The sequence below is a fragment of the Eptatretus burgeri genome, chromosome 18, assembly GCF_056783735.1.
Source record: "Eptatretus burgeri isolate ZD-2024b chromosome 18, Ebu_testis_v1, whole genome shotgun sequence".
Classification (NCBI taxonomy): domain Eukaryota; kingdom Metazoa; phylum Chordata; class Myxini; order Myxiniformes; family Myxinidae; genus Eptatretus; species Eptatretus burgeri.
This window is the reverse complement of record NC_140978.1, coordinates 28,088,501-28,105,040: the sequence shown is the minus strand read 5'-3', so window position 1 is coordinate 28,105,040 and position 16,540 is coordinate 28,088,501. Positions and strand designations below refer to the sequence as shown.

Here is a 16,540-nt window from a genome sequence, read left to right as displayed (position 1 = left end):
GTGAAGCCAACAGAAGTGTTCCAGCGGCCATATTGGCGTGCCGATCATTTTGGAAACGATCTATAGGAAGAGTTGAAACTGATTGCTCTTGAAGAGTGTTTTCATGGGAAATTGTGGACTCTCTTGAGTTATTTGCTCCTTAATTGTGAGAGACTGAGTGGGGATTCATCCAGCATCAAGATACTTGGACTTGGGACCAGGCAAAGGTGCAGTTAAAGGGACAATCCCATCCAACATGACATAGAAAAACAACTTGATTACAAGTGAGTTTTTACACGAGTTTTCCTGCCATGATAGCCACTTGATTGTGAGCCACCATAAACTATTGATGATAACTGCTGTTATTCTTTACTCATCGGAGAACAAGATCAGCTTGCTGTATTTCTTCCTGATGTGCTCCTCGCCTAGCTGTTCATCCATTGCTCTTACCTGGTGATGGAATCGGACTTTACAAAAGCATTCAGAGATGCTTCAAATCAGTGTGAAGCTGTGATTATTGTCAGCCTCTGAATCACACGTGTTCACTTGGCAATTCGAATGCAGATCCTCCAACCTCGGACAAGACAGAATGTAAAATGGCTGACTTGATGCCTGTATCACATGGCATTCCACCATCCGTCACCACCAGTAATCCTTTGATGCATCGTTCGTTGGCTTCACAGACTTGAGTGACACTGGCTGATGGTGTGACGAGTCCACCTCTGTTCTTCACTGCTATGAGGCCTTAGGCTGGTGTCGGTTGATCTGCAGCATTCGGTTCCATGGTAAGAGCTGAAAGATATTTTCCACACTTCAATGGCTTAACCATGCGCACAATGTACCCAGTGATGTAGCCGATGCATGACTCTGTGAACGCCGATAGCTTTTCGAAATTTGGTATGTCGGAATAGTCATGGTCAGTGTCCGTTGGTGAGCGAAGTTCCAAGTCATACAGTCGTGCCACCATCGGATCTTGACTTTCATCTGGAACTGCTGATTTAGTCACATTATGGAAGGAGGCTGCATCCAGTATTCTAGTGGCATCCTGTGAGGAGCAATTTCCATTTATGGCTTTGATGTCATGTAGCATCAACAGACGCTTGCACGCGCTTATGAACTGTTGCACTGTGGGGTTGTTACCAAAGGAGATCTGACCTGCCCAAAGAAAAGCTTGAGATGGTCCTCACTGAGCTTGTATGTTCACAGGTATCTCAGTGGCGAATCCGCCAGTTTGTCACACATGAAGTACAGGTTCCTGATGCTCACGATGCAGGCAATGAGCCGAGGATACATTGTTCTCTTCTTTCTATTGATCATGAGCATCCTGTTTCCGTCCTTGAGCACCCCCCCCCTTCCACATTGGGGGCCTTTCCAAGGAGCAACGGAATACATTAACACTGCTGTTTGACAGCTCAACCCTCCAAAACTGATGACTGTGACATTGGTCCCTCCCTTGCAATTTCTTCGTAATCCTCATGCCCTCCACCCACAATGACAATGCTTGCATTATTGGTAAGCTGGCCTTATTCCAAAACCAAGGTCTGCTTATGGTTTGTGAAAGTATTAGCAAGAGCAGTGGAGTAACTATCAGTCGTCTGATCCCCTACCTCTCCTAAAGCGCCTGCTAAGGTGCCAAACCAGCCAAATGGAGGGCTTGGTTTCATGATATCCTTCAAGATTAATCATATGCAGGTAATTCATCAGTGATTCAATCTCAGCTCGAGAGAAATAATGTACAACAGAATTTATTGATCATGATTTGAGGAGCAAGATCCATCGCTTCACACACGATTAGAACAGATCACACAACAACAAACAATCATCCTCATTATTGTCATCATCATCATCATCAATGATTCATCATCGTCGACTTTTTACATCAAATATGGAAAGACGGTTTCGAGCTCTTGCCAGAGGCGTTCATGAAACCAAATGCTGCACACTGAGGCGTTGTGATTTTTTTTGAAGAAAATCGTGCAAAATTGCAGTCGAATTGACCAAAGCAAAAAATTCAGGAATGAAACTTAAATCCACCACGTCAGAAACATCGGCACGCTAAGATGGCCGCCGGAGCACTTCAAATTGCCTTCACTCGTGCTAATAGAGATGCATGGTCCATTGCACCTCCAGTTTATGATATGACCTCCGTGCCCAACGCTGAGATCATAAGCAGCAAATTTGATTGGCCGAGATGACGTAAAATGGCGTAATATTTTGTCTAAGTACTGCGAAACGATAGGTTTTTGGAAGTAACAAGAAACAGATTTGTTTTCTACAGTATGTAGGCTTATAATTTAATTGAAATTAAAGGCTTTAAAGGCTGTAGGAAAAAAAACGTTGATTCACTGTCTTTTACACCACCTTATTTAACACGTTACATTAGTTATTCGTGTCTGTTGTTTGTGTCCTTTATGACGTCCTTAAAACCAGTAAGTTTCCTGTTTGGAATGATTTTCAATTTTGTTTCATAGGTAGACACACAGACAGAGTAAAAAAATTATCTTACTCCTCTGTGCGCATGCACGATCAGAATGAGATTCCACACAATTTGCCAAATTCTGAGTCAAAATAGTGCTAAACTGCTGGTTCGTGTTCCCATTCATGTTCTACAGTGTTTAAAATACAAAATTTAATTGATATTAACTCGTTCCTCGATCATCGACTGAAATTTTTAGACAGACAGACAAAGTGAAACATCAGACAAATTTGTGGACAGACAGACATATGAAGCGAAGCTTAACCTCGCTTTTCGCTCCGCACGCACGTGGTAATGACTAGTCCATGGTGCAGTTACAGGTGAGCCGAGAGCAAGAATTGCTTTGCAATACATGTTCCCTACCGATGTGATACTTTCTATCATAATAATAAAAACTAGACGACCCGTGAACCTGTTGGGTTCCCGTTGTGACAGCGGTTGATGAAAAAAAAGTAATTTCAAGAAAAAAAAAGATAGCTCCAGTGAACTATACCACTGAGGTTGTTTGCCTTGATCAAATTCTCCTGAAGAGTACTTGACTGAATCGGGAATTGATTTTTTAAATATTTTTTTTCGTTTCCCGATTTGAACGAAACTTGAGACTGCACACCACAGGAGAATGGTGAGTAAGGTGGCCTTAAAATTTTTGTGCTATCGTGTACCGTTTTGGCTGTATTTCGGGAACATACATACATACATACATACATACATACATATGCAAGATGAGAGTTTTGGAAATATATAGAAGATCGATAATAATAATCATCATCATCATCATCATCATAAAGGTTTATTTCAATTCAACTTCCATCATGGCCAAATTCAACTTCCGTCGTGGCCAAATAAATTCTCATTTAGAATACCCATAAAAAGGGTATAACTCTTTGAAAAATTGATGAAATGTCCTGAAACTCGAACTTGTTCTGTAACTTATCATAATAAAGCCATGCACCAAGTTTCAGTTGAAAATGTTAAAGGGTAATGGAAAAAAGTCAGAAAAACCACAGGTGGGACGGATGGACGGACAGACAGAGAGTAAGCCGAAAGTCCTCTACAGGGACTAATAACACTGAACAACAAATTTCATAAAAAATTTTTACTGGAGATGTGTAAAGTGATTAAGACTAATTTGGGTACGCTGATTTCAAAAATCATAACCGTTTTGCTGTATCACGTCAGGATTTTCAGGAACAGAAATATTCCCATTGCCTAGAAGTCAGGATTTCAATGAAATTTACATATGTCTTTAACATGTCTATTTCGTACAATTGTTGTTAACTTGTGTTATATTTCTTTCTTTCAGATAAAGATGAGTAGGCGTTCCTGTACCAATCATCCTGACAACTTCTGTTATGTCTGTGGTCGGTATACCAAAAAAGATCAACAGCGAAGTATATCTACATCAGTGAAAATGAAGGCCGCCTACTTTCACTACTTCGGGTGTAAGGTGGGGGACCAAGAACAGAGCTGGGCACCACACATCTGCTGCACAAGCTGTCACACAACCTTGACTCAGTGGTTGGTGGGCAAGCGCGCGAGCATGCCATTTGCGGTGCCCATGATATGGCGTGAGCCGCAGAATCATCATGATGATTGTTATTTCTGCTGCACAAGCATCGCCGGCTTCAACAAGAAGAATAAAGGTCACATCAAGTACGCTGACTGCGTCTCTGCTCGTAAACCTGTGCCTCATGATGACGAGAACCCGTTCCAACACCTCCAGCTGATCAGAACATAGCTGTAAGCAGTGGTGAAGAGGATGGTGATGATGAACCTTTTGAACCCGACACTCAAGAATCACACCTTCTGGAACCAGGGAGACTTAAATGATCTTGTAAGAGATCTCTTGCTGTCAAAGGCGAAGGCAGAGCTGCTTGGATCAAGGCTGCAGCAGTGGAATCTACTTGAACCTAACACCAAGATATCCTTGTTCAGAGCACGTCACAGAGACATGGCTGAGTTCTTTGAGATGGAAGACACGATGACATTCTGCAGTGACATCAACGGTCTGTTGAAAGAACTTGGGTGTGATCACGATCCTGCAGACTGGCGCCTCTTCATCGACTCAGGGAAGAACAGCTTGAAGGCTGTTTTGCTCCACAATGGCAACGAGAAACCATCAGTCCCACTGGCTCACGCGTTCGGCATGACAGAGACCTATGAGACTATGCGGCAGCTGCTTGATTCCATCAAGTACAATGACTTCAACTGGCACATCTGCGGAGACTTGAAAGTGGTGGCGCTGTTGTTAGGTCTGCAGTCAGGCTACACGAAATACATGTGCTTCCTTTGTCTCTGGGATAGCAGAGACGACAAGAATCACTGGACGAAGAAAGATTGGGAAGAGCGAAAAGAGCATGTACCTGGTCGACACAACGTGAAGCATGTCGCCCTTGTCGACCCAGCCAAGGTTTTCCTTCCACCACTCCACATAAAGCTCGGCTTGATGAAAAGTTTTGTACGGGCAATGGATCTGAATGGGCGTGGGTTTTTATACCTCAAGGAAAAGTTTGGCAACAACTTGTCAGAGGCCAAGATCAAGGCTGGTGTCTTTGTTGGACCGCAAATCCGACAGATTATGAAGGACGAAACTTTTCCAACAACTCTAAACCCCAAAGAGCTGGCAGCGTGGAGGAGCTTCAAAGCTGTGACGGACAACTTCTTGGGGAACGAGCGCGCGGACAACTATGAAGAAATAGTGCAGCAGCTGCTGGAGTCCTTCAGGAAACTTGGCTCCAGGATGTCCCTGAAAATCAATTTCCTACACCAGCACCTGAACTTCTTCCCTGACAACTTGGGAGCAGTCTCGGACGAGCACGGCGAGCGATTCCACAAAGCGATTTCACTCATGGAGACGCGTTACCAAGGGCGGCACAACCCGAACATGATGGGCGATTTCTGCTGGTTCCTGCATCGTGAAACTGACACAGAGCAGCACAAACGCAAAGCCAAATGCCTAAAGCATTTTTAATTACATTCTAGTGGAGTTTTTCTGTAATTTCTATAATTTTGAAGCATTCATGATGAAATAAATGAATAAATGAATTTTTGTAAATTTCATTGAAATCCTGACTTCTAGGCAATGGGAATATTTCTGTTACTGAAAATCCTGACGTGATACAGCAAAACGGTTATGATTTTTGAAATCAGCGTACCCAAATTAGTCTAAATCACTTTACACATCTCCAGTAAAAAATTTTGTTGTTCAGTGTAATCAGTACAGTGAAAACCACTGAACACCAATATAGTCAGACTATGCTAATGCAAGGATCTGCAGAAAGCATTTCAAAACAAGTGTTCTATAAGGTTACAAAATGGAATTCAATAAATGCAATAAGAATGGCAAAACATTATTGATGAAGCACTCAAATAAATACATTTTAAAACATTTTCAGTGATAACTCAGGTACGCAGTAGATCATATGGGAATTTGGTTAAAATGACAGTTTCTTGATGGGAATAACAGCTTGGTTCAGTGCTAAACAAAATGGATGTGCTGGGTAATAGAGGTGTGACTTGCAAGGTTAGGTGTGCATAATTTACTAGTGATGTAAAATAGCAGGTGTGGACTGGCAGGATAGCAAAGAGGTGTGCACATTTGCCTCAGAGCCATCAATCTTGGGTTTGAATCCCTACCCAGCTATAAGCTGTCATCCTGGTGTTTCGCAGGCTGGGCGATACATCAATGCATACGTCGTCCTTCGATGGATGTCCGATCGAGTGTCCCATCTGCTGACATCAGTTTGTGAATGTTAAAGATCCCACGGTTTCCTTCGCGAAGAGTACGTGAGTTCTCGCCGACACCCTGAACAAATAAAATTCCTGCCTGCACTGTGGGTATCAATTCATCTGGCCTTCTTGGAGGCTCCTTGACACCAGGTTACACCACTGGCTGTATCATAGAGTGTGATTGTTGCCTGGGAAACAGCTTCTGCTTGATAAATGAATTGACCAGGTTGGTTCACATGTTTAATGTGAACTGCCTTCTTTGGATATGAAGAGCAACCAACAAGATAGCATGTGTATCGTCGTACATTGAAATGTGTGATGGTGATTGTGAATATGTATATGTAAATACATGAAATCCTCTTGCTCGGAAAGTATACATCAAGAGTTAAAGCCACATGTAGACAGTTTGAAAGTGAGATTGCATTGCCAGGTTGACTGACTGTGTGGACGCAGCTGAGTTTAAGTCGTGGGTATATGTACTCACGTGGACCCAGGGATGTAGTGGACCAACAGTTTGGAGAGGTTTTGCACAGAAAGGGATGAAACCTCTACCATCCCCAGTTGATGATCCAGGCAGTGGGAAAATCGGGCATTTGCTTGCAAGTTAATACTTTAGGGACACAACTATTTTGAGGTTTGTTCTTAAAATATCACCTGGCATGATACCCGAGGGGAATGCGTACTCATCTCTGAGCTTCCTCGCCTGGGTTTAAATCTCTGCTAAGCTATAAACGGTCACCCTGGTGTTTCTCAGGGAGGTCGATTCATCGATGCGTGCGCCATCCATCAAATGGATGTTAAAACTAGGCCTTCCATCGACTAGCATTACTTGGTAGTTGTCGAATATCCTACGGCATCCTCTGCGAATAATCGGGGACCTATCGGTAGAGTATCCTGTGTCGGAATGGCACCCCATCCAAGATTGTAACCCAAGCCAACAAACTGCTTTGGCAGAGCCGACCCTCTGTATAGAGCATAGACAGACAGACAGACAGACAGACAGACAGATAAAAACAAGAAAGACATCATGCAGAGCACGATACTTGCAAAATCCCTAAAACAAATTTGACAATAAAAAATAATTAATGGGTGGTTGAATTCAGTGACCTGATATGCAAATCCTCTTCACATTTCAAGGCAATCGGATGAAAACTGACGATTTTAGAAATTCGACAAAGTTGTTGACCTTCGGTCTATGTTGACATTTTGACCTCAAAATGAATCGGCTTCTTGCTTATGACCAACTCTACCATTTGGTGAAGTTTGGTGAAGATCGGTTTCAAATTGTGATCTGTTTGACATGCAGACAAACAAACACACAGACAGACAGAATCACAGACCAGACCAACCAATATACTTGCGGATCTTCGATTTCGCAAGTAATCATGTGTACCGGATGTTGTGGAATTAGAGTACCATCATTTACAACATCCTTTAAATTTAACATCATTACTTTATTACAAATTTATGCCAAAAACAAAAAAACTTACGATTAGTGTTATTGGAACTGGATCTAGAGAATTGCAAACACCTTGAGGTTGCTCAAATTGCTGCCCATGGCACAACCATCATCCCACCCACGAGGCAAAGCCACATACGTTGCCAGGCATTGGTGACGTATTGGAAAATAAATATGTTTCATCATCCTCCCAAGGTGTGAGACTCTTTTACACCGTCCCCCCGGTGTGATATTTTTTCACCACCATCCCTCAGTGTAAAATGGTTGCTAATCTGTTGCACTAAATTTGGTATCATTTCTAATTCTTCCCTCATCTGATTGCTCAGTGGAGTCTCGAACCATAAAGCACCTCCAATTTTAATTCACCCCGGTGGAATACCCAACATGGCATTGGGTTCTGATTCATGGCAAAGTCAAGACGAGTTTGCGGCCTTTCCACGGGGTCGTTGTTTCACCATTGAAAGAAAAATATGCATTCCAATATGTGTTTGTTTGTGCCCGCCTGTCTTTGTGTCTCCTCGGCCTGTCCAGTCCCATTGGCATGCTATTCACGTGTTTGTAGGTTCTGGCTGGTGGCTTGCCTAATCCAGTTATTTACATTCGCTAATAGAAAATTTTAGCGATGCGCGAAATATCGTTGTGCCTCGGCCTGTGTTATTGACAGAATAAATAGACTGGTTGTGGGGAAGGGGGAAACGAAGGAAGCTGGCAGAATCCCTCATTGCTCGCCGCTTGCTCTTTCTTGGCTTGTGTCATTCCCATGTCTTTTCAGAACCATTTCCATCACTGTGCTCTACCTGCCTTGAGCACCTTGCCAGGTTTGCAGTTGTTGTGTTTTTATACTGGCATTTTACATCACCAGTAAATCATGCACACCTAACCTTGTAAAGGTTAGGTTACATATGGTGCTGTGATGTCATTTTCAAGTACTCTTGTGTTTTTTTTTTATCAAGCAGGAGTATAATGGGCTTACAAAATGAACGCTTGTGGATGTGTCCAAAACTGAAACTGGAGTAAAAGTAAGCTGGAATCATGACGGTGCTTTTACGGTGTTTGAACGTGCCTTGCGTGCTAAAACAGAAAGAGCTTCGCTTTTCAGGCTAAATTAACATCAGCTTCTTTCCTTTTCAACAACATAGTCACCAAAGACACGATGAATCTTTGGGGAATGGTCCGTTGCCATGCCTTATGGAGATGTCGATGCTGCACTTGCTCCACCTGTCGATTCAGCAATGGATAGACCTGCTGAACACTAAAAAACAGGCCATCTGGATATTTCTTGAAGTATACTTTTCATAATGAATGGAAGCCAACACTTGCTGTTAGTAGCATCAAGGAATTCCACAATTTGCTGACATTCTCTCTCTCTCTCTCTCTCTCTCTCTCTCTCTCTCTCTCTCTCTCTCTCTCTCTCTCTCTCTCTCTCTCTCTCTCTCTCTCTCTCTCTCTCTCTCTCTGCCTCTGCCTCTGCCTCTGCCTCTGCCTCTGCCTCTGCCTCTGCCTCTGCCTCTGCCTCTGCCTCTGCCTCTGCCTCTGCCTCTCTGTCTCTGTCTCTGTCTCTGTCACTGTCTCTGACTCTGACTCTGTCTCTCTCTCTCTCTCTCTCTCTCTCTCTCTCTCTCTCTCTCTCTCTCTCTCTCTCTCTCTCTCTCTCTCTCTCTCTCTCTCTCTCTCTCTCTCTCTCTCTCTCTCTCTCTGTCTCTGTCTCTCTCTCTCTCTCTCTCTCTCTCTCTCTCTCTCTCTCTCTCTCTCTCTCTCTCTCTCTCTCTCTCTCTCTCTCTCTCTCTCTCTCTCTCTCTCTCTCTCTGTCTCTCTCTCTCTGCCTCTCTCTCTCTCTCTCTATCATTCTGGAAACGACTGGACTTACTCTGTTTCTTTTCCAACATAAATCTCTCCAAATGGCAACCATTCTTTGCTGGACCTTTTCACACTTGTCAAACCTTTCCTCATACCTGGTGCAGCAAAAAAGAGTTTGAAGAGAAAACGGACACATGAAGCTTCACACAAAACGGGCAGAGGTTCAGTGTGTCGGGTTCGATGGATACAAGATGGCTTTCAATTGCGAGTTGTTGCTCCTCCTGGTGTACTCCAGCCCTCCTGGAGGGAGGAGTACACCAGGATAGGAGGGGGAGGAGTACACCCCCTCCTACAAATACACAATTGTAGGATTCATAGAATCATAGATAAGCTTTGCAGGGGGCTCCTCCTTCTGACTCCCTATTTCTTTGTCTTTCTTTCCCTCTTCCTCGTACTCTGTTGCCACTGCTAACACAATAAATTATTTGGGGGAAGTTGTCACACAAGGATCGAGTAAAACTGAAAAAGATGGCCCTGACAGCATTTGCTTGAGTACCACGATAACGTTGTTTTCATGAAGACTGCCATGTTGTTAAGCAGTGCTGAGCACACCGTTCTATTGGAAAGCTTGCTTGGGCACTTTCAATCAAGCAAGACGCTTGGCAAGCGAGAACAAGCTGCTTGCAAACAGAACATACCACAGGTGTACATAACAAATGACAATCTAAAGTTGCTGTCGCCTATCTTTGGTCCACTGATCTCAATACCCGTACATGGTACACCTATCTTCCAACGCTTTACTCCATTTCTCCAGATACTCAGCCATATTCTCATTATCCCAACCACATAACTCAATGTTATGTGCAAACACCATTGACCATGGCACTTATTGTCTCACCAGTGAGAACATCCATGACAATCAGTCATGTGGTCAGTTACCAATCAGCTAGCTCGCGCTTGCCAAGCCAACCGTTTCTTATCAATGGTTTTAAATGGAGTGCTTGCTTGAGTGATTTAACCCTTTGAACCCTGAGCTCTTTAGATTTTCGGCTCCCCCACCCTGGGTTCCCTGGAGAAAGATCTGGCTGCTTGGGTATATGGAGGTTTGAATGGTAGCCGGTAAGCTTGTCGCTTGGGTGTATGGAAGTTTGAATAGCAGCCGGTAAACTTCCTGCTCGGGCATATGAAGATTTGAATAGCGGCCGGTAAACTGGCCACCCGGGCTCGAAGGGTTAAGCCACTTGGCGAGCACTCCACAAGAAACTTGGTAACTGAACACACCTTGGGAATCGGAAGTGGCCCAGTGCCGATCCTTAGTGCAATCCAACATCACTTCAAAACTCTCACTCTCTCCTAAACTGTTTCTTACTCTTGTCAGGCACTCTTTCTACATGTGCTGTGATAGTCGTACCCATACACACTTCTCAGGGACTCCACAAATTCTTGCATATCATCCGACTTCCTCCCGATGCACCCAGAGTGTGTTCAGTTACCAGGTTTCTTGTATAGCTCATACCATTGACATACTCTGGGTAGATTTTGCATCCCTATACCTGTAGAGATGTTGAGGTGATATGAAAGGGAGAGATCTATGCAGAGATCAAGTTGCAAAATTTTGACTCGAGTCATCAACTCTGGAAACGTGGGGATGACACGAAGCGGGGACAACATGCTCATTCCAAATTCCCAGCAAATTTGACAAATGGAGATAAAGATCATGGGATGGGAGATAAGATTTTTGTTGAAGGCATGGAAAAAAAATTTCTTTTGTTTGTTTTGATTTTTTTGAAGTGATATGGGGAAATAGAATAATGTTGAAGAGGTCGGTCAGGTCAGGTCAGGTATGGGAGCATGTGCCGAGCAGCGCGTTGCTGCGTCCACTTTCCGCCGGTACTCCAGAGGCCTCCGTCTGGCCATCCCCCAGGCAGATGCCTGGCCCATCCCCATCTCTTTGAGATGCTGATCAACCCGCTGCAACCACAAGGCACGTGGTTGGCCCATTGGCCTCCTCCACTCACGAAGCTCCCTCACTGAGAGAATCTGGTGAGCAGGATTAGCATCAGGAAAATGAGCCACATGTTCATACAGCTGCAGCTGACACTCACAGATGATGCAGGAAACAAATCTCATTTGAGTCTCTCAGCAACCACTCATTGGATACAAAGTCTGACAAGCAATAGCCAATGATTCTCTGAAGAGACCTGGTACCAAAGGAATTAAGTCTCCATCTCAGATCCCTGGTCAGAGTCCAAGTCTAACATTCATAGAGCAAGACTGGAAGCACCGATGACCTGAAGACTCAGATTTCATCCTCCTCCACAGGTACCCATAACACTACCCCCATGATCCAGTGAATCCATGACTCCTCAGGCCCAACCCAGACATCTATTGACCTCTAGCTCACACCCAGCAGATACATGAATGTCCATCCATCCATCCATTGGGACCATACTCTACACAGAGTGTCGGTGCTGCCAAAGCAGCCTCATTGGCTCTTGGGCACAATCCTGGATGAGTCGCCATTCCGACACAGGATACTCGAATGGCACAATCACCCCAGCAAGCTGGTACTCATATTGCTGACCTCGGAAGGATAACAGGCTGTATCAACCCCATCTGGTATTAATTCAATGGCTGAGCAGGATTTGAACTCATCACCTTCGGATCCCAAGCCCACCACCCGAACCATTAAGCCAACACCAGGCATACATTGATATCACTGCCAAGACAAGTGAATCTCTCCGTGACCTCAACATCCTCACCACAAATAGGTACAGACAAGAAAGGAGCATCAAAATGTCATTGAAAGCCTGGATCCTAGTTTTGACCCAGGAAACCCATAATCCCAGCAGCTCAGACTCCTCAATCAGCACCTCAAGGGCCCCCAAAAAGATCTCCAGAATCTCCATTCAGACATCAGATTCATCAGTTTTGGTGGCACCCCATGAAGACCAAGAATCCTCCAGAGGGCATGCCAATTCACTGAATCGAACACTTTGCAAAGATCAACATACGCTGCAAGCAGCCCCTGCCAAACCTCTTGTCTGCATTCAGTGAGGACCCGAAGGACAAGGATACGGTCAATTGTCGACCTCTTAGGTGTAAAGCCTGACTGCTCTGGACGCTGGTGCTCAAGCAGATGGTGGAGAAACCTCTCAATAATTAATTTACGAGAAAAGACCTTGCCTGGTACAGTGAGCAGCTTCACCCCTCGGTAGTTGTTGCAGTCTTGGTGATCACCCTTCTCTTTCCAGAGAGGGACAACAAGGCCCCTCTTCCAGTCAGTTGGGATGATGCCTGTGTTCTAGGCAGAGCAGAGAACTGCATGCAACGTCACGAGTGCAGGGATTTCCACCTGCCTGGAGAAGTTTATCATGGATGCCACAAATCACAGGAGCTTTACCCCCATTTCAACTGGTTCACCGCAGCCTGTATTTACACAAACAAAGGTGGATCACAGTTGATTGAAGGGTCAACAATCAGGATCGTAGCACCCCTGACATCCAACTCAACAGCTGGTGGATCAGCTTGGTACAGCTGTTCAGTTCAAAGTAACCGGCCCAGTGGGCCTTCACTTCGGACCCCTCTGTCAAGAGCCCACCACCCTCCGCTCCAGCTGCAGTACACTGAGGGACGGGCTTGGAGGAGCGGAATGCCTGAATTTTCCTGTAAGCAGAATGAGAATCACTTGACCACAGGTGATTCTCTACCCCTCACAGAATCATCACACATAGGCCTCCTTGTCCACCCTCAGCGCACATGTAGTTTTACACCTCAAATCCCCGAATAGCTCAGCTCTGCCATTAAGCCTGGCTCTGCAACTCTGGTAAATGGTAAACAGTGTCCCTTGAGAAACAAAATTCATCTTCACCCTACGGTGAGTTCCAAGACATCCACCCGCAACATCAAGGGTGGTCTTGAAGGCACTCCATAACTCTTCAGGATCTCCCAAAGCACCCAGACCCCCCCCCCCCCAAATCTCCACTCAGCCTGTTCACAAACTCCTCAGCTACTCTCTCATCCTTGAGCTTGCCAACATCCAGCATCAGTTGGGATGGTACCATTCTCCCGGATTTAAGCTGCAACTTCAGAGTTGCTATCACAAGCCTGTGGTTGGTACTGAGGAACTAAGCTCTCCGGTGCACCCTGCAGTTCTGGATCATCCTCCAGCGACCATAAACGAGCACATGGTCAATCTCCTTTGCCACACCGCCAGCGTTGGAACACCATGTCCAGCGATGATCCTGTTGGCGCTGAAGCCATGAACCTGCCACCCTAAGTCCATGACTTCTTGCAAAGTAAAGGAACTTAGTGCTATTCTGGTTCAGTTCCAGACCCGTGGGGACCAACACATGTCTCATAACCATCCATATCAGTTCCAGTCGATGCCTTGAAATCCCCCAAGACTAGAAGAGTATCTCGCCTAGGGCAATTATCAACCACAGACTTGAGCGTGGCATAGAATGCGTCCTTCACAATGAGATCACTCGCCTCAGTCGGAGCAGATACAGAGACCAGGGAAACGACACTCAAGGAGTGATGAATCCTTCATCTCAAAATACGCTCGTTGTCCGGTGATACCTCAATTATCATTGGAGTTGGCTTATTGGACACAGCGACAGCAACTCTGGGCATGGAGCAACCCGATATTGGGATAACAATCAGAGCACCCAGATCAATAGTCGGTGTCACCACCCACCATGATCTCACCACTATCCGGTCTCCGAACCTCAGAGAGTGCTGCAATACCGATGTTCAAATGCTTGAGCTCAGATGATAACAGAGACAGGTGATCATCATCTCTCAGGAAAGAACATTCCAGGCACCCACCCGATGGGACCGCCTCAGGATGACCAAAGGCGACCGCCGTCCGGTGGACGACACCTCATCACCTCCCCGACACACGTTATTGCAATCTGACCCAGGAGGTTACCCCATGGTTTTCCTCTGTCATCAAAGAAGGCATTTCCTGGGATGGGGGTGCCAAAGGCTTTCCCCCAATCCCATCATCCGGTGAGCTGCCTTGCGGAGGGCAGCTGCACAGGAGGTACTCCCACGTAGTGCGTTTTCAATTTTCTTTGCATTATTCTTGTGTTTTGGGGAGTGAAGGGTTTTACGGTGGCTGAAGTGAAAATCCTGCCACTAACCTCCTGAAATGAAGTAACCCAACTGCAGGAGGACATCCGCAGACACAGTTGGGGACTCGATATGGATGGCCGTTGGCTCACAACAAGTTCCTCCACCATTTGACAGGTTTTGTTTTTAATCCTGCTGGGTGTCCATATCATACACCCTCCTCACCAGGAAACCTGGTGGGGGAGATGGTTTATTCCCCGACAATCCGACCATGAAACAGATTAGTGCAGGTAGCAAGTCACAGATACAAACTGGCCTGACCTGAGGAGGGAGATGTGACATATTTGGGACGAAGCAAAATGAGAAACAGAGTTTTCACACTTTCTCTCATTTGGGAGCCTCGAGTGGAGGGGTTTTGGTATTTTCAAAAAAAAAAAACCTACCCAACCAAATTTTGGGCATCTGCCAATTTAAATGACTTTATGACCTCTGAAGACCAATATATTTAATTTGTTTGCAAAATTATTATCTTGTACTTCTACCTTATGTTCATTCAACTTGTTTGACACCAAGGTTGTGAATATGAGAGCATAAGTTGTAGAATGGTGCTGAACTTAATTCCCCCTTCCCCTTTTCAAAAAGGAGACATTTTAAGACTCAAACCCGGTATTTTTTTTAATGACTTTATAAAATAATTCTTAATGATGTCTGAGTGTCATCGTGCAGTTTCTGATTCAGGAGGTCTTAAATGACCAAAACCATCACGTTTTGTGACGTTTCATGATGTTTCGTGACATTTCCTTTCCCATAAAAGACATTGTATGTACCCTACTTCAAGGCTCATCTAAAATATATGTGTCTGCCAACTGGACTATTAAATATTGGTCCCACAATGATTTGCCTCCATGCCCTTGGAATTTCCTCTCTTATCATAACACAGTTGAATGGTTTATTCAAGACCCGAACTCCATATTCACCGAAGCAGGTCCATACTTCTACTGGTATCTCATCAGGTCCCACTACTTTGCCATTTTTCATTCCTCTTAAGTCAGCTGTCTTGTCTAATGACACTTTTTTTGTAGAAATCAAAAGATTCTAGGAGTAGCATTTTAATGGGACAAGGTCACTATATATTGGTACACAGTTGAAATCCCATATTTCATCTTCCTGAGCTGACCTTGAAATTGTTGCGATCCCTCTTTGCCGTGAGGATGTGATGAGGAATATAAAGAGAGTGTCTGGTTCCACACATTGCACTCATTTGTGCAGTGGAAATTAATACCGAGAAAATACATCTCAGGACTGGCGTAGCCTCGCAGGTTTTGCACTCACTTCTGAGATGTCTTGCTGGGGTTCGAATCTCGATCCCTCTAAAAACTGCCACCCTGGTGTTTCAAGTGCAGGGCAGTACATCATTATGTGCACCAACCATCAGGTGAACGTTATTTATGAGGACTCATCAGCCAGCACTCGTTGGTGGGCGTTGAAGGTGCCACTATGTTTTTTTTTTTTGCAAAGGGTAGGCGAGTTGTCAGCAACATTATAAACAAATCACAAATTACTTCCCAAACCCTCTTGCAAAGCTGCAGCTGGCAAGCATGGTGCAAACCTTAAACTCTCGTATGTTCGACGAGCCATTGTGTTTGGAACATCTTGGTCTTGTTTTGTTGCAAAGATTTGGATTTTGTAAAATATTTCTGAAAATATTGTTTCGTTTAATTTCAAATTAAATAAACGTTTCTCCTGTGAATCCATGACTCCTCAGGCCCAACCCAGACATCTATTTGCCCTTGCCCATGTCCATGGATTTTCCAGAATGATGTTGTGGAGGAAGTGGTGATGTCCAAAGTTTGCGATGTCGTGTTCGTCACGATTGTGATCCTGCTATTCGTCATTGTAATTTCCTTTGAACCATCGAGCTGGTTCAGGAGGAAGTGAAATAATAATAAAAGAAATCCCTGCATTCACTGGTAAAGAACATAAGTGACTTTTCATCAATATTTATGTTGCCTTCACCCAAGGGG

The 16,540-nt window shown here is 44.6% G+C and overlaps 1 long non-coding RNA gene across 1 annotated transcript in view; it reads right to left on the bottom strand.

The window, feature by feature from the left end:
- LOC147008800 (uncharacterized) overlaps positions 1–6,969 on the bottom strand; it is a 97,143-nt gene extending 90,174 nt beyond the window's left edge. The window contains exon 1 of the long non-coding RNA XR_015053332.1: positions 6,669–6,969. This is a non-coding gene — a long non-coding RNA (uncharacterized LOC147008800). The remainder of the gene's footprint in view (positions 1–6,668) is intronic.
- Positions 6,970–16,540: the final 9,571 nt, after the last annotated feature.